The sequence below is a fragment of the Hylobates moloch genome, unplaced genomic scaffold (genome assembly GCF_009828535.3).
Source record: "Hylobates moloch isolate HMO894 unplaced genomic scaffold, HMol_V3 SCAFFOLD_13, whole genome shotgun sequence".
NCBI classification, from domain to species: Eukaryota; Metazoa; Chordata; class Mammalia; order Primates; family Hylobatidae; genus Hylobates; species Hylobates moloch.
In genome coordinates, this window is record NW_026652288.1 from 75,758,959 (window position 1) to 75,779,274 (window position 20,316).

Sequence of the window (20,316 nt, forward strand, 5' to 3'; positions counted from 1 at the left end):
GGATTGTCTTGGCTATCTGGACTCTTTTTTGTTTACACGTGAATTTTAAAATAGTTTTTTTTTTTTTCTAATTCTGTGAAGAATGTCAATGGTAGTTTAATGGGAATAGCACTGAATCTATAAATTGCTTTGGATAGTATGGCCATTTTTACCATATTGATTCTTCCTATCCATGAGCATGGAATGCTTTTCCATTTGTTTGTGTCCTCTCTGATTTCCCTGCGAAGTGGTTTATAGTTCTCCTTGAAGCGGTCCTTTGCTTTTCTTGTTAGCTGTATTCCTAGGTATTTTATTCTCTTTGTAGGAACAGTTGAAAAGGAGGGACTCCTCCCTAACTCATTTTATGAGGCCAGCATCTTCCTGATACCAAAACCTGGCAGAGATATAACAACAAAAAATAAAACTTCAGGCCAATATCCCTGATGAACATTAATGCAAAAATCCTCAGTAAAATATTGGCAAACAGAATCCAGCAGCACATCAAAAAGCTAATCCACCATGATCAAATAGGCTTCATACCCAGGATGCAAGGCTGGTTCAACATAATCAAATCCATAAACCTAATCCATCACATAAACAGAACTAAAGACAAAAAAGTCACACGATTATCTCAATTTATGCAGAAAAGGCCTTTGATAGAATTCAACATCAATTTATGTTAAAAACTCTCAAAAAACAAGGTACTGAAGGAACATACCTCAAAATAATAAGAGCCATTTATGACAAACTGACACTCAACATCATACTGAATGGGCTAAAGCTGGAAGCATTCCCCCTTGAAAACTGGTAAAAGACAAGGATGCCTTCTCTCACCACTCCTATTCAACATAGTACTGGAAGATCTATCCAGGGAAATCAGGCAAGAGAAAGAAATATATGGGATTCAAATTAAAAGTTAGGAAGTCAAATTGTTTTTGTTTGACAATATCTAGAAAACACCATTGTCTCAGTCCAAAAGTTTCTTATGCGGTTTATTTTCTTGTACTATATTCATTTGGTTTCACCATTAGGATCATGCTAGTCTCATAAAAAAATTAGGGAATAATTATTACTATGATTTTTCTGGAATAAACGATTGATAGAATTCACCAGTTTAAATATCTAGGACTATAAAATTTTCTTGTGAATGATTATTTACAATCCCAATATCTTAAGTAGTAAAAATGTAGAATTATTCTGCTTATGCATTTCATCAGTGGGGAGGTGGCAAGCATTTCATGGTTTTGTTGCATTCCATTTAAATATTCTAATTTATATGCATACAGTTGTTATAACATTCCCTTACTATGCTTTTAATGTCTATGGCATTTGTAGTGACATCCTGTCTTCCATTTCTAGTATTAGTAATTTGTATTTTATCTCTCTTTTTTAAAATATGAAAAATAGACTAGTGCTTGACCATCTGTATATCATTCCATGTTCACATACTCTCTTATTTAATTATTGCAAAACTATTTCAAGTAGGTAATACTATCTTTTTGCTGCAAATAAATAAAATGTTGATTTGGAGAGGGTTATATTATTTTCTTAAAATAAACTGGCTATAACTTGAAGATCTATGTTTAAAGTCAAGTCATGTATGTGGATATATTCTGAAAAATGTGTCATCAGGTGATTTCATTGTTGTGTTGACATCATAGAGTGTACTTACACAAACCTAGGTCATATAGCCTTACAAAAATCTAATCTAGCACATATAGGCTATATAGCATAGTATATTGCTCTTAGACTACAAACCTGTACATCATGTTACTATACTGAATGGCATAGGCAACTATAACAAAATAGTAAATATTTGTGTATCTAAACATAGAAAAGATACAATAAAATAATGTATAAAATATTTTTTAAAATGGTCATGTGTCTAGGGCACCTACAATAAATGGAGCTCGCAGGACTGGAAGTTGTTCTGGGTGAATCAATGAGTGAGTGGTGACTGAATGTGAAGGCCTAGGACATTGTTGTACACTATTGTAAACTCTATAAACACTGTGCGCTTAGGCTACACTAAACTTGTAAAAAAAAAAAAACTTTCTTCAATAATAGATTTACCTCAGCTTACTGTAACTTTTTTACTTTATAAACAAAATTTTTTTAAAAAATGATAACTTTTGTAATAACACTTAGTTTAAAACACAATCTACAGTTACACAAAAATATTTTCTTTCTTTATATCCTTATTCTATAAGCTTTCTTCTATGTTTTAACTTTTATTTTAAGTTCAGGGGTACATGTACAGGTTTATTATTCAGGTAAATTTGTGTCATGGGGATTTGTTGTACAGATTATTTCGTTATCCGGGTATTAAGCATAGTATTTATTAGTTATTTTTCTTTATCATCTCTCTCCTCCACTCCACTCTCCTATAGCCCCCAGTGTCTGTTGTCCCCCTCTATGTGTCCATGTGTTTTCATCATTTAGCTCTCACTTATAAGTGAGAGTATGCAGTATTTGACTTTCCGTTCCTTTGTTAGTTTGCTACAGAAAATGGCCTCCACCTCCATCCATATCCCTGTAAAGTACATGATCTCATTTTTCATGGCTGCATAGTATTCCATGGTACATATGTACCACATTTTCTTTATCCAGTCTACCATTGATGGGCATTTAGGTTGATTCCACGTATTTGCTATTGTGAATAGGACTGCAATGAACATATGCTTGCATGTGTGTTTATGTTGAATGATTTATATTCCTTTGGGTATATACCCAGTAATGGAATTTCTTGGTCTAATGGTCGTTTTGTTTTTAGGTCTTTGAGAAATGGTCACACTGTTTTCCACAATGATTGAACTAATTCACTGCCACACTAACAGTGTATAAGTATTTATTTTTCTCCACAACCTTGCCAGCACCTATTATTTTTTGACTTTTCAGTAATAGCCATTCTCACTGGTGAGAGATGGTGTCTCCATATGGTATTTATTTGCGTTTTCCTAACGATCAGTGAAACTGAACTGTTATTCATCTGCTTGTTGGTTGTATGTATCTCTTCTTTTGAAAAAGTGTCTGTTTATGTACTTTGCCCACTTTTTAATGGGATTGTTTGTTTTTTATTCTTGTAAATTTAGTTAAGTTTCTCATAGATTCTGGATAATAAACCCTTGTCAGATGGATAGATTGCAAAAATTTACTCCCATTCTGTAGGTTTTCTGTTCACTCTGAGGATGGTTTCTTTTGCTTTGCAGAAGCTCTTTCATTTTAATTTGATCCTATTTGTCAATTTTGGCTTTTGTTGCAATTGCTTTTGGCATCTTTAGCACGAAATTTTGTCTGTTTCTATGTCCAGAATGGTATATTGCCTAGGTTGTATTGCAGGATTTGTATAGTTTTGAGTTATATATTTAAGTTTTTAATCTATCTTGAGTTGATGGTTGTATATGGTGTAAGGAAGGAGTCCAGTTACAATCTTCAGCATATGGCGAGCCAGTTTTCCCAGCACTATTTGTTGAAGAAGGAGTCCTTTCCCTACTGCTGATTTTTGTCAGCTTTGTTGAAGGTAAGATTGTTGTAGGTATGTGACCTTATTTATGGGTTATCTATTCTGATCCATTGGTCTATGTGTCTGTGTTTATACCAGTACCATGCTGTTTTGTTTACTGTGGCCCTGCAGAAAATTTAAAGTTGGGTAGCATGATGCCTCCAGGTTTGTTCTTTTTGCTTAGGATTGTCTTGGTTATCCAGGCCCTTTGTTGGTTTTATATGAATTTTAAAATAGTTTGTCCTACTTCTGTGATTAATGTCAATGGTAGTTTATGGGAATATCATTGAATCTATAAATTACTTTGAGCAGTATAACCATTTTCACAATATATTGATTCTTCCTATCCATTGTGTTTCCATTTGTTTCTGACCACTCTGATTCCTTTGAACAGTGATTTGTAGTTCTTGTAGAGATCTATCACCTCCCTGGTTATCTGTATTCATAGGTATTTCATTCTTTTGGATCTTTGCTTGACGGTTGTTGTTTTATAGGGACGCAAGTGTAATAGTGATTTTTGTCCATCTGTTTTGTATCTTGAGACTCTGAAGTTGTTTACCAGCTTAAGGAGTTTTGTGCCAAGACTATGAAATTTTCTAGATATAGGACTTTGTCATCTGCAAGCAGGGACACTTTGACTTCCTCTCTTTCTATTTGGATGCCCTATATTTCTTTCTCTTGCACTGGCCAGCACTTCCAATACTATGTTGAATAGGAGTGGTGAGAGAGAGAGCATCCTTCCCTTGTGCTGGTTTTCAAGGGGAATGCTTCTGGTTTGGGCCCATTCAGCATGATGTTGACTGTTTTTGTTCATTCCATTTTGTTCTTTTTTTTCCTATTTTCTTCTGACTTTCATATTTCAGAAAGCCAGTTTTCTAGCAACCTCCTCTTCCTGGATTCAAGCTATTCTCCTGCCTCAGCCTCCCGAGTAGTTGGGATTACATGCAATCACAAACATGCCCAGCTAATTTTTTATTTTTAGTAATGACAAGGTTTCACCATGTTGGCCAGGCTGGTCTTGGACTCCTGATCGCAAGTGGTCCACCTGCCCTGGCCTCCCAAAGTGCTAGGACTACAGGCATGAGCCACCATGCCTGGCTTCTCTATGACTTTTCAAAAAATTTTTTCAAGTGCTGTAGTGAGAAGGTGGAAAAGCACAGAACAAAAAGTTTGACGTGAAACTGACTGAACAATCAATTAAGATAGCTCACTACCTTTGGACCAGCCTTTTTTCTATTTTTAATTTTATTTTTACCTTTAAAACTTTTTGTTTGAAAGCTGAAACACAAACCCACACATTGTTCTATGCCTACACATGGTCAGAATCATCAATTTCATTGTCTTCTACCTCTACATCTTGTCCCACTGGAAGGTCTATAAGGGCAATAACACCCATGGAGCTGTCATCTCCTATGATAACAGTGCCTTCTTCTGGAATACCTATTAAAGACCTACCTGAGGCTCTTCTTGAGGAAGTTTCACTCTTTTCAGAAATATCTTCATTGTTTACTTGGTTTGTTTCTCTTTTTCATTGTAGCTTTTTTTATAATCAGGTAATACAACATAAACATTATTCTTTGTTAATGAAAACCTTTTGATGTTATGGTATGTTTTCACAATTTTAGGGAGCTTGATGAGATCTGCACACACTTTCATAAATTCTTAGCTGTGAATTTTCATAGGGGTTCATGAAGTCATGGATGAACCTCCTGAGTGTCTTCCTCCAGACACTATTCACGTACTCCTTGGTGACATCACCAAGTCTAAGCAATGTTCTTGATATACTTATAGATGTAATCCTTCCAGAATTCTATCAATATCTTCTCAGTATCCCCCTCTGTTGCAGCAATAGCCTGGGCAATGTTCTTCTCAGATGTTAGACCTTAAAAGCTGCTGTATGGTCAACAAATATATGGAAAAAAATGCTCACCATCGCTAATTATCAGAGAAATGCAAATAAAGCCACAAAACATTTCACAGTAGTCATAATGGCTATTATTAAAAAGTCAAAAAACAGAGAATGGCAAACCTGCAGAGAAAGGGAATGCTTATACACTGTTGGTGGGAATGTAAATTATTTCAGACTGATGAAAGCAGTCTGGAGATTTCTCAAAGAACTTTGTAAGACAGAGCCATCATTTAACCCAGAAATCCCATTACTGGGTATATACCCAAAAGAAAATATATCATTATATCCAGAAGATACATGTACTTCTATGTTCAATGCTGCAATATTCAGAGTAGCAAAAAGACATGGCATCAACCTAAGTGCCCATCAGTGGTGGATTGAATAAAGAAAATGTGATATGTATGGCCCGGTGCAGTGGCTCACTCCTGTAGTCCCAGAACTTTGGGAGGCAGAGGCAGGCAGATCGCAAGGTTAGGAGATCGAGACCATTCTGGCTAACATGGTGAAACCCCGTCTCTACTAAAAATACAAAAAATTAGCCAGGTGTGGTGGCAGGTGCCTGTAGTGCCAGCTACTCGGGAGGCTGAGGCAGGAGAATGGCATGAACCCAGGAGGTGGAGCTTGCAGTGAGCCGAGATTGCACCACTGCACTCCAGCCTGGGAGACAGAGTGACTCCGTCTCAGAAAGAAAAAAAAAAATGAAAAGAAAAGGAAAGAAAGAAAATGTGATACGTATACACCATGGATAACTCAGCAGCCATAAAAAATGAAATCATACCATCTACAGCTGGAGACCATAATCCTAAGCAAATTAATTCAGGAACAGAAAACCAAATACCGCATGTTCTCACTTATAAGTAGGAGCTGAACATTAAGTACACATGTACATAAACATGGGAATAAAAAACACTGCAGACTACTACAGGGAAGAGGGAAGAAAGAGGGAATGCATTGAAAAACTACGTATTAGGTACTATGTTCACCACCTGGATGCAATACACCCTTGTAAAAAATCTGCATATGTACTCCCTGTATCTAAAATAAAAGTTGAAATTTAAAAAGATTAAGAAAATACAGCACGATTGCAAGAAAAAACACAAACACAAAAACAGAAACAAGTGCACTTTTGTTCAAATATTTTACTTTTCTGTTAATCTGAGGGAAATGACAATTTAATATTCTAGCATTCTAAGATCTCAGAAGGTGGTGATTTTTACCTACTACAATTTTCTTGGTAGCTATAATTATCTAATAAAAACTAAGAGAAATGATTTTAAACATTTCAATTCCAAAACTGTATACAAATGTTATAATTTACCACCAACTGGTCCATCTGCAATAACTAAGTGTCTATGTACATGCATAGCAATCATTCGCACATTCCAACCAGACCAACCAAATCTGCTTTCTATACAATTTTCTATAAAAATATTAAAATCTAAAAGGAAGCAGAAAAGCTGCTATAACTCCTTGCTCCATTGGTTGGACCAAAGGGATGGTGTTTGGAGGAAAACAGCACCTCTTTAATAATAGGAAGAAGATCACCTATAAAATGAGGATGTGTGGGAGCATTATGAACAGTAAACACAATTTTGAAAGGTATGTCATTTTTTACAAAGCACTTCTCCATTTTGGTTGCCTAGCAGTTCCAGAGGGTATCTTGGAAGAGGAACTGGGCAATATGTAACTTCATACTATTTCTGTAGTTCACTATCAGTGTGCACTTATTAATATGCTGGAAGGCCCCGGAGTTCCTATGGTGCCATATCACAAAAGATTTTAATCTGTAGCCTGCAATATTGCCCCCAAGCAAGACTGTTTTCCTGTCCTTAAAAGCCTTCACACCTGGCATTGATGACACTTCATTATAGATGAAAGTTCTTTCAGGCATCTGTTTCCAGAATAGGGAGGTTTCATTCATATTGAAGATTTGCTCTGGCAAGTAATTTTCCTCCACAATCAGCTTATGTACAGTTTCCCAAAATTCTTCAGCTGCTTTCACATCAGCACTTATAGACTTACCACTCATTTTCACATTACGTAAAAATAATGATTTTTGAATCCTTTAAGCCACTCAGAGCTAGCAGTAAATTCAACATCATAGTCAAGTCCAGCCTTTTCTTTTTATATCACAAAGAAACTTTTTGCTTTGGCTGTGATCATCATTGTGCTGAGGGTGATACACTTCTGTGTCTGGTCTTTGATCCAGGTCATTAGAAGTTTCTCCATATCTGATATAAGCACTTTTAAAATTTTTGTTTATCCCATTGCCTTCAATGAATCATATCCTTTAAAAGCTTTTGTTACTGTGTTCTTCAAGATCATAGCTACGTTAGGCAGGAACATGTATGATTGGTGAGCAGTAACCATCATTGATTTTCTACCTTTGTAGTCCTTAATCACTTTTAATTTCCTATTCAGCTGAATGATTCAATGTGGCTTCTTACTGGCAACATTAGCAGTGGATTTTGTATGCTTAGAGGCCACGATGAGCAAAACCACATGAGATTTGATCAAGTACAAGAGAAAATGATGCAATCAACAGACAAAATAAACACAAAATGTATGAGACTGCTGCTGGCCTAATGCACCATATTGTTTTACACTAAACTACTTTTTTTATTATAAATAGAAGAAATACACACTAGCAAAAGTATACAAAATATAGACTGGTAAATATATAAACCAGTAACATAGACGTTTATTATTATTATTATGAACTGTAGGTAATTGCACGTAGTATATTTTCATAAGACCAACAGCCCAGTAGGTTTGTTTATACCAGCATCACCATAAATGTGTGGGTAATGCTTTGCAATAGCTATGATGTCACTAGGCACGAAGAATTTTTCAGCTCTATCATAATCTTATGGGAACACTGTTGTATATGTGGTCCATGGCTGACTGAAAAGTCGTTATGCAGTGCATGACTATATTTAGAAAATGAGTACTATTGTATATTAAAAAATCTGATAGGCCAAAAGAAAACAAATCAAAACCACTCAAACTTTACTCGAAATATCAAAAAATTAATCAGGAAAAAGATAACCAACCAAAATAGAGTAGATTATAACTAATTTTCTTATATCATTGAACTTTTCCTGGATTTGGATTAAAAAGATAATGTCTTAAATAATAAAACTTATAAAAAAGTTTAATCTTTGGCTAAAATAATAGAAAGGCAATTAAAAAAGAAAAAAACAAAATATGTAAGTGGCTTTTGACATTGATTTTAGAAGAAGATTATATAAAGCTCTTGACATAGTAGGTGCTCAATAAATATCTGTTAAATGAGGATGATTAATCTCTAAGCAGGATATTAATTGCTTTCTTCATATTATATATAATATTTAAGGAATTGTAAGGTTCACTCGTTTGTTGCTTTTTCTCTGTTTTTATTTCTGAAACCATTAAAAACCTGGGATGGTTAACATCACTCTACTTCATACTCATGACAATTGGTGATCTTATTCAGCAGACTAAACATTGGTCTGGGAGACAGAAGATCTTGCCTAGCTACTGAATACTTAAATTTGAGTCTAAGCAAGTCATTTGATATTCACCTCAATTTTCTCATCTATATAATAAACCCATTTTAATGAAAGCTCTGTCATTTCATGAGATCTAATTTTCCCATCTCTGATAAATATTACTTTTCAATCCTTCCTGTTCTTGGCTACCAAAATAAAGTTTTGGGTCTAAAATTATGAAATTCTTATTTGTATGCAATCTTTATTTGCATACATTTCCAAATAGCATTTTAAAATAATCATTTTAGATCCACCTATCTGAGGTAAACAAAATAATCTCAGATACCTTAGCTTCCCATCCCCGCTCTTGTTCTTATTTCCATGCCTCTGTCCTTTAAAAGAATGCAGTTATCCTTTCTAGCTCAGTAATCTCTTTCCTTTCTCTCTATTCTATCACTATACTGATAATATGCCCACTGATGCCTGCTAACTATTATGTCAAGTTTTGCAGTTAGGATGACTGAGGAATGCAGACAGGAATAGATATTGCATAAGATGATTACTATTGCTTGAACACTTTATGGATTAGGAAGACCACAGATGTGGATCAGATGTGACTAGGATAATAATAGAAAGAAAGATTGAGCATGCAGATTATGGCAAGAACAGAGATCAGCAAATCGGATTTATTGATGGGGACTATATAATAGGAGAATTTTAATCATACAAAACTACCTCTTGTCCCTAAATTCTAACCTCAAATATCAAGGATGAAAACGCATTATGCAAATAAATAGTATATTCATTTCTTTAAATTGTCATTTTCTTGGTTTCAAGGTTAGCCTCAGGACATAAGGGAAAACAAAAAGCTATAAACAAAGCTGAATGTGGGGAGATGTAAATTTAAATTGCATCTCATTCTACATGTGTTTTTCAGCGATAAATAATATTTAAATATTTTCTGCATTAAGCAAGAAATAATAATTTGCATTTAAATCAGATTAAAATATTTTTAGTATTTTTGATCACTTTGAGTTATGAAATGGAGAGGAAAAGTATTAAGACATGCTACTTATCTGGACTATGTCTGTTCTATTATTATAACAACATCAACACTCAAATTAATGGCAGCAAGCCCAAGTTAATTGTTTTTGAGATGTCATGAGCCTGTATCATTTGAATACCACTAATAGCAAAATAACTTTAAGAGGAGCAACCAAAAGAAGAGAAACCCACAAAGGCAAATGACCAAGAGTCATATAACATAGACATGCAGGAATAACAGTATTCAAAACACAAAGGAAAATGGGCAGATTCAAAAAATTTATTTAACCACTGAAAATGTATGTGTTATATGACTCTATCTTTTGTTGATTTTTTATTTTGAAAATTTACATAGTGATTGAAAATCAATTAAAGTACTTTGACATTCTATGTCACTTTGTAAAGTTATCTTGCTCTTGTATGGGCATTAAAGAGTTACATATTTAATGTCATCTTCTTAGTCTGGGCTTCTTGGGAAAAATTTGCAGACATTTGAAAGGGCTTAGGTATTGTAATCTAAGCTGTATCTTCTCTAGGGGGGACCCCAAATCCGGTAGCACTGTGGTTCTTGCAGACTCGTAGAGGTACTGACTTGATGGTCTTGGACAAGATCCAGAATGCTCTGAATTACTGGGAAGAGATTTTTGTACTCTTTATTTACTTTCTCCCAAACAGTCTCTCTGTGATCTCTGGGCCACCTGGAGCTGGGGGTGAAATGACACAAAAACCCCTATGGCCACCACCCCCAGGACTGTGCTGGATCAGAACTGAAGCCAACTTGGCACTTCGTCTGGCCAAAAGCCTGCTATCTCTCCCTGGCTACCACTTATGTTCACTCAAAGCCATGGGGCTCTAAAATCAGCAGGTGACAAGGGCAGCCAGGCCTATGTCCTTCCCTTCAGGGCAGTGAGTTCCCCCAGGCTCTGTGCAGAGGTAGTCAAAAACTTTAGAAGTTTCACCTGGTATTCTATTGTACTGTGGCCGAGTTGGCACTCAAACCACAAGACGCAGTCCTTTCCACTCTTCTCTCCCATTTCCAAAGACAGAGAAGCCTTACCTGGTAGCCACCACCACCACCAATGTTTCCTTAAAGCCCAGGGGCTCTTAAATCAGCTGTTGTGAATGCTGTCTGACCTGGGACTCACTCTTCAGGGAAGTTGGCTCCCTTCTGGCCCAAGACAGATCCAGAAATGCCAAGCAAGAGCAAAGTTCTGGAATTGGTGACCCCAAGAGCCCAGTTGGTGCTCTATTCCCCCGTGGCTGAGCTGGTACCTAACTGCAAGACAAAGTCCCCTTTACTATTCCCTTCACTTTTCTGAAGTGGAAGCAGTCTCACCCTACAGTCACCACAGCTGGGAATATACTGAGTCGCACCTGAAGCCAGCGAGTCTCAGTGTCTCACCTAAGGCCATTGACATAGTACCTGGGTATCACTGCTGGTTATTCAGGGCCCAAGGGCTCCTCAGTTAGCAGGTGATGAATCTTTCCAAGACTGAGTCTTTCCCTTCAAGGCAATGGAATCGCTTTGGACAAGGGTGTGTCTAGAAATGTCTGGAAGCTAGGACCTAGAAATGCGGCCTCACAACTCTAACCAATATCCTATGGTGCGGCTGAGGTGGTTTCCAAACTGCAAGACAAAGTCCTCCCTGCTCCTCTTTCTCCTCTCCTCAAGTGGAATGAAGGGGCCTATTGTGGAGCCACAGCTTTGTAATCTGGGGTTGGGGAGGAATGATACCACCACTCCCTTAGCCACCCCAGCTGGGGTCTCTGTAGGTTGCATCCTTCCTCAGTCCACTGTCTCTGGGCCCAGTTCAGCCATAGGGCTCACCTAGATGTTGCAGTCCTTGTGGCCTAGAGTACCTTTCAAGGTTTTTTTTTTTGAGTCCTAGAGCCCTTTAGCCCAATGGCAAGGCTTGCAGAAACTCAAGTTCCCACCACTGGGATCAGCAATTCCCCTCTGGCTAGGGCTGGTTTAAATGCACCCGCTGTGGGTAAGCATCAGATGAGATTGGGCTAATTAGCTTTCTGCTATAAAAAGGGTTGCGCTGAGTTCAGTGCTTCATAATTGCTGGCTCTCCCTCTCCTCATGCTTTCCACACCATGCTGCTGCTGCCAGGAATGGGAAATTAGTGGTTTTGGCAATTCAAAATTGTTTTTCTTACCTTTTCAGTGCCTCTTTCAGAGAAATAAAGTTAAATCCAGGTACTGTGAGTACTCGCCTGGTTTTAGTTCTTACGAAGGTACTTTATTCATGTAGATTATTGTTAATTGGTGTCCTTGTGGGAAGGGGTGACAATTGGTGGAGCCATCTAGTCTGCCATGTTGCCCCGCCTCTCTCAAATTATCTTGCTCTTGAAGAAAAAAAATACATAAGAAACTAAGTACCATGAAAATGATTTCAAGAAATAAAAACTTTGAAGTTATAATAATGTGTTGGAAGAGTTATTATAATAAAATTTTTAAGTAAAGTAAAACACCTGGTATTATGTAATAAAAATGGTTTCCAGTGAAGGAGAAAAAAAAAGTGAGTTAACATTTCTGAACTTTTATATAAAACACTGTGCTGTAATGTTTTCTCATTATTTTACTTCATCCTCAAAAAAATAAAATAAAACACATGAATGGAGCAATTGTTCTACAGTTGCAGGTGGAGAAGAGGAAGTTTAATGTTCACATTCAGCTGAAGAGCCAGAGGTTTCTATCTCCAAAGGCCATGCTCTTTGCATTAAAGCATTAATAACTTTGAAGTTTAGACTATCGTATATTTTAAATAATAAAATCTTGCACAATGTCAGCATTAACAAGCACCTTAGAACTATCTGAAGTACCTGGGTGAAGTCCCAGAGTTCATGAGGTCATTTTTATTTACAAGGATACATTATCTTCACTGTGAGAGTGTACATGCAGAAAGCACATGTCATAATAGAGACTAGTTTCTGATGAGGGATTTTGTCAAGTAAGATATATTTCGTTTATTTCTCAACCATAGAGACTGGAGACATGGAAAGGAATTGGCAGTTTTTGAATTAATCAAACACAATTAGGAGTGCATATCCAGAGGTATTTGTATAGCCTAAATATATCTAAGACTCTCACCCATCTCTAGAAATTTTAATATAAGCTATATTTAGATAAGCTTAAATACAAGTTATAATTTTTTAAAATATATGGATTATTTCTAAGGAGTGGATGTATAACCATGGCATATTTTAAGATTTCGTATGGTCAGTTGTTCTTTCACTCTTGTTGTCTGGAATTGTTTACCCTTTCTCTTTATCCCTAATCATATCTAAATCTCACTTAAAGAAATTCTATTCAATTGACACTTATGTAAACAATTAAATATGTTCCACCCAATCCATTACCGCTTCCAAGTTAAGGATTATGAAATATTACAAAGTCTTCTTGATATATGTCAAATATGAATAATAAGGTAAATGACTTTTTTAAATCTTTGTTTTTTTTTTTTTTTTGAGATGGAGTTTCGCTCTTATCATCCAGGCTGGAGTGCAGTGGCACAATCTTGGCCCCCTGCAACCTCTGCCTCCCAGGTTCAAGCGACTCTCCTGCCTCATCCTCTTGAGTAGCTGGGATTACAGGTGCCCACTATCACGCCTAGCTAATTTTTTTTTTTTTGTATTTTTAGTAGTGAAAGGTTTTTGCCACAAGTTTTGCCAGGCTGGTCTCAAACTCCTGACCTCAGGTGATCTGCCCATCTCAGCCTCCCAAAGTGCTGGGATTACAGGTGTGAACCACCACATCAAGACTTAAATATCTTAATAAATACTATTAAAAATTCTGGACCTTAAAATTAGCATTCCAAATCTGTAGAAAGATATTATTCAACAAATAATGTTGGAAAAACTGGGAGGTTTTGGAGAAACAAATTATGTTGGATTTTTACATCACCAAAATAAATCCTAGATGAATTAAAAATTTTAACATTAAAAAATAAAACTATAAAAGTACTAGAAGAAAACTAAAGAAACTATCTTATTCATTCTCTTCTTTTTTAAAGCAAACACTGAATAGGAATCTTATCTAAATATGTTTAAAACTCAGAAGCTATAGAAAGAAAATTCTGACAAATTAAATACATAGAAATGTAAGTGGTCTTTTTTGGTTCAGAATGTCTTAAACAATGAGAAATTTAAATGACAAATTGAGAGCATTTTGATAATTTTTATCAAACGCCAAAATTTACTTTCTAGTATTAACAAAAGCTCCTGCAAATCAATAATAAATAGACCAATGGTCTAATTTTTTAAATGGCAAATTATATGAACTGACATTACCCAGAAAAAAATATTAGAAAGTGAACAGACTAAGATATATAAATAATAAGAGATATAAAAATTAAAGCCATCAGATCATGTTTCACTCTCGAGCAATAAAATGATTGGATAAACTGTAATGGAGAGTGTATGGAAAACAGCCCTTCTCATATGTGCATCTGGGTAGGAAATTGCTGTCAAGTTGGTGAATGGCACATCCATTAAAATTTAAAAATATATAGGTTTGTTGACCCAGAAATCCCACCCATAGGTCTTCTTTCTACATACATAATTGCATACATTAAAATGTTATCTACTCACTGCAGTTTTGTTTATAACAGCAAAAATTTGAAAGAATTTGTAAGTTCATTACTTTGTGACTAGTTACATTATTGCACATATATAAAACAGAATATTATAAAATAAATTAGAAAAATGATGGATATGTAGTAGCTTATATGACCTCTAAGAGAAAAAAGTTAGAAGCAACATAGTGTGCATAGTATATATCATTTAGGTTACATATATCATTAATGTTATATATGTAACATATATACATATATGTCTGTAGATGTATAATGATCTCTGTATATATGTATGCAAATGTATAGATACATATGTTTGTAAATATATAAATGGTCTACACATATACATTTACATATAACACATATATATGTGTGTGTGTGTGTGTATATAAATATGTGTCTGTAAATGTATAGATGGTCTCTGGGAAGGTACTAATAATACTAATTGCCTCCTGGGAAAGAACAAGACATCTGTAATGTTTGAATTATGCATCATGTACATGTTACTAAATTTGAAAATCTATTACACACACACACACACTATGTATATATCAACACACACAATACATAGGTATTTATATCCACACACACAAACACACACATACAGTCATTGTCTCCAGGGCCTTCTCCTCTCACTACTGCTGAACTTCATGAGGCATTCACTTTGGTAGGCTGCTTAGTGCAAAACAAAAACTAAAGACAGAACGAGCTCTGTACACAAGTCTCACTTTTGACATTCATTGATCATACAATCTTGAGCAAGTTCTTATTCTAGTATTTCTTGGCCTTGTATCCCTAACAAGTTGCTTAATTCATCTATGCTTCAGTTTTGGAATTTATAACATGAAGATAATAGTAGTGCCTATCCCCTAGCAGTGCCAATGAAAACACTGAGGCTCAGAAAGATTAAACTTTTGGTTCAAGACATACACTGTGTTATAGACAGAAAAGATTGGATCTGTTATTTGATTTTATAACCTTTCACATTACAGAGTACATTCTCAAACAGAATTTCCTTGACAGCATTGTCAAGGGACAAATACACACAAACATTTACTTAAATTGTTCTGAACATGAACTTTGTAGTCATTACATAACTTAAGAGTTTTAAGTACATCAGGGAATTTTCACTGTGTTGACTTTAGAGTTTCTTATTAACCTTTCATTGTCTTACAGCTGTAAAAGCTGAAATATCTTATTGCTCATTTTCATAATACACCTTTCCTGTCTCTCTTTTTAAATAGTATAGAGCAAAATAATTTAAAAATTAAAATAATGAGGATTTAATTTTTGTCTGTGATTCTTGAGAGGGAGGGTAGGAGTTAAGCTTCAGAATAAAGGTAAATGGCAAAACACAGATTAGAAATAATTTCAACATGTATGTTAGTTTTGGTTAAGATCATATGTTCTGGCTGGGCACAGTGGCTCATGCCTGTAATCCCAGCACTTTGGGAGGCCAAGGCGGGAGGATCACAAGGTCAGGAGATCGAGACCATCCTGGCTAACATGGTGAAACCCAGTCTCTACTAAAAAATACAAAAAAAAAAAAAAATTAGTAGGGCGCAGTGGCGAGTGCCTGTGGTCCCAGCTACTCCAGAGGCTGAGGCAGGAGAATGGCATGAACCCACGAGTTGGAGCTTGCAGTGAGCCGGGATCATGCCACTGCACTCCAGCCTGGGCGACAGAGTGAGACTCTGTTGCAAAAAAAAAAAAAAAAAGAGCATATGTTCCTTTCTATGTGGTCTTTGATTTCTTTTTGTTATTATTATTATTTTTTTTATTATACTTTAAGTTTTAGGGCACATGTGCACAATGTGCAGGTTTGATATATATGTATACATGTGCCCTGTTGGTGTACTGCACCCATTAACTCTTCATTTACATTAAGTATATTTCCTAATTCCATCCCTCCCTGCTGCTCCCACCCCACGACAGGCCCCAGAGTGTGATGTTCCCCACCCTGTTTCCAAGTGTTCTCATTTTTCAATTCCCACATATGAGTGAGAACATGTGGTATTTGGTTTTCTGTGCTTGTGATAGTTTGCTCAGAATGATAGTATCTAGCTTCATCCATGCCCCTACAAAGGACATGAACTAATACTTTTTTATGGTTGCATAGTATTCCATGGTGTATATGTGCCACATTTTCTTAATCCGGTCTATCATTGATGGACATTTGAGTTGGTTCCAAGTCTTTGCTATTGTGAATAGTGCTGCACTAAACATACGTGTGCATGTGTCTTTATAGCAACATGATTTATAATCCTTTGGGTATATACCCAGAAATGGGATAGCTGGGTCAAATGGTATTTCTAATTCTAGATCTTTGAGGAATCACCACACTGTCTTCCACAATGGATGAACTAGTTTACAGTCTCACCAGCAGTGTAAAAGCATTCCTATTTCTCCACATCCTATCCAGCACCTGTTGTTTCCTGACTTTCTAATGATTGCCATTCTAACTGGTGTGAGATGGTATCTCATTGTGGTTTTGATTTGCATTTCTCTGATAGCCAGTGATGACTAGCATTTTTTCATTTGTCTGTTGGCTACATAAATGTCTTCTTTTGAGAAGTGTCTGTTCATATTCTTTGCCCACTTTTTGGTGGGGTTGTTTGACTTTTTCTTGTAAATTTGTTTAAGTTCTTTGTAGATTATGGATATTAGCCCTTTGTCAGACGGGTAGATTGTAAAAATTTTCTCCCATTTTTAGGTTGCCTGTTCACTCTGATGGTAGTTTCTTTTGCTGTGCAGAAGCTCTTTAATTAGATTGCATTTCTGAATTTTGGCTTTTGTTGTCATTGTTTTTGGTGTTTTAGTGATTAAGTCCTTGCCCATGCCTATGTCCTGAATGGTATTGCTTAGGTTTTCTTCTAGGGTTTTATGGTTACATTTAAGTCTTTAATCCCTCTTGAATTAATTTTTGTATAAGGTGTAAGGAAGGAATCTATTTTCAGCTTTCTGCATATGGCTAGCCAGTTTTCCCAGGACCATTTATTAAATAGGGAATCTTTTCCCCATTTCTTGTTTTTGTCAGGTTTGTCAAAGATCAGATGATGTAGATGTCTGGTATTATTTCTGAGGGCTCTGTTCTGTTCCATTGGTCTATAGCTCTGTTTTGGTACCAGTACCATGCTGTTTTGCTTATTGTAGCCTTGTAGTATAGTTTGAAGTCATGTAGTGTGATACCTCCAGGTTTGTTCTTTTGGCTTACGATTGTCTTGGCAATGGGAGCTCTTTTCTGGTTCCATAGGAACTGTAAAGTAGTTTTTTTCCAATTCTGTGAAGAAAGTCTTTGGTAGCTTGATGGGGATGGCATTGAATCTATAAATTACCTTGGGCAGTATGGCCATTTTCATGATATTGATTCTTCCTATACATGAGCATGGAATGTTCTTCCATTTGTTTGTGTACTCTTTTATTTAATTGAGCAGTGGTTTGTAGTTCTCCTTGAAGAGGTCCTTCACATCCCTTGTAAGTTGGATTATTCTCTTTGTAGCAATTGTGAATGGGAGTCACTCATGATTTGGCTCTCTGTTTGTCTATTATTGGTGTGTAGGAATGCTTGTGATTTTTGCACATTGATTTTGTATCCTGAGACTTCGCTGAAGTTGATTATCAGCTTAAGGAGAGTTGGGGCTGAGACAATGGGGTTTTCTAGATATACAAACATGTCATGTGCAAAAAAGGACAACTTGACTTCCTCTTTTCCTAATTGAATGTCCTTTACTTCCTTCTCCTGCTTGGTTGACCTGGCCAGAACTTCCAAAACTATGATGAGTAGGAGTGGTGAGAAAGGGCATCCCTGTCTTGTGCCAGTTTTCAAAGGGATTACTTCCAGTTTTTGCCCATTCAGTATGATATTTGCTGTGGATTTGTCATAAATAGCTCTTATTATTTTGAGATACGTCCCATCAATAACTAATTTTTTGAGTGTTTTTAGCACGAAGGGCTGTTGAATTTTGTCAAAGGCCTTTTCTGCATCTATGGAGATAATCATGTAGTTCTTGTCATTGATTCTGTTCACATGATGGATTACGTTTATTGATTTGCATATGTTGAACCAGCATTGTATCCCAGGGATGAAGCCCACTTGATCATGGTGGATAAGCTTTTTGATGTGCTGCTGGATTAGGTTTGCCAGTATTTTATTGAGGATTTCTGCATCGATGTTCCTCAGGGATGTTGGTCTAAAATTCTCTTTTTCAGTTGTGTCTCTGCCAGGCTTTGGTATCAGGATGATGCTGGTCTCATAAAATGAGTTAGGGAGGATTCCCTCTTCTTCTATTGATTGGAATAGTTTCAGAAGGAATGGTACCAGCTCCTCTTTGTACTTCTAGTAGAATTTGGCTGTGAATCCATCTGGTCCTGGACTTTTTTTGGTTGGTAGGCTAGTAATTATTGCCTGAATTTTGGAGCATGTTATTGGTCTATTCATAGATTCAACTTCTTCCTGGTTTAGCCTTGGGAGGGTGTATGTGCCCAGGAATTTAACCATTTCTTTTAGATTTTCTAGTTTATTTGCGTAGAGGTGTTTATAATATTCTCTGATGGTAGTTGGTGTTTCTGTGGGATCAGTGGTGATATCCCCTTTATCAGTTTTTATTGCATCTATTTGATTCTTCTCTCTTTTCTTCTTTATTAGTCATGCTAGCTGTCTATCAGTTTTGTTGATCTTTTCAAAAAACCAGCTTCTGGATTCATTGATTTTTTAAAGAGTTTTTTTCTGTCTCTATCTCCTTCAGTTCTACTCTGCTCTTAGTTATTTCTTGCCTTCTGCTAGCTTTTGAATGTGTTTGCTGTTGCTTCTCTAGTTCTTTTAATTGTGTCTTAGGATGTCAATTTTAGATCTTTCTTGCTTTCTCTTGTGGGCATTAAGTGCTATAAATTTCCCTCTATACACTGCTTTAAATGTTTCCCAAAGATTATTGTATGTTGCGTGTTTGTTCTCATTAGTTTCAAAGAACATCTTTATTACTGCCTTCATTTCATTATGTACCCAGTAGTCATTCAGGAACAGGTTGTTCAGCTTCCATGTAGTTGAGCAGTTTTGAGGGAGTTTCTTAATCTTGTGTTCTAGTTTGATTGCACTGTGGTCTGAGAGACAGGTTTTTAAAATTTCTGTTCTTTTACATTTGCTGAGGAGTGCTTTGCTTCCAACTATATGGTCAGTTTTGGAATTAAAGTAATGTGGTGCTGAGAAGAACATATATTCTGTTGATTTGAGGTGGAGAGTTCTGTAGATGGCTATTAGGTCCGCTTGGTGCACAGCTGAGTTCAATTCCTGGATATCTTTGTTAATTTTCTGTCTCATTGATCCGTCTAATGTTGACAGTGGGGTGTTAAAGTCTCCCATTATTACTGTGTGTGAGTCTAAGTCTCTTTGTAGGTCTCTAAGGACTTGCTTTATAAATCTGGGTGCTCCTGTATTGGGTGTATATATATTTAGGATAGTTAGCTCTTCTTGTTTAATTGATCCATTTACCATTATGTAACAGCCTTGTCTCTTTTGATCTTTGTTCATTTAAAGTCTGTTTTATCAGAGACTAGGATTACAACCCCTGGTTTGTTTTCCATTTGCTTGGTAGGTCTTCCTCCATCCGTTTATATTGAGCCTACGTGTGTCTCTGCATGTGAAATGGGTCTCCTGAATACAGCACACTGATGGGTCTTGACTCTTTATCCAATTTGTCAGTGTGTGTCTTTTCATTGGAGCATTTAGCCCATTTACATTTAAGGTTAATATTGTTATGTGTGAATTTGATCCTGTTATTATGATGTTAGCTGGTTATTTTGCTCATTAGCTGATGCAGTTTCTTCCCACCATCGATGG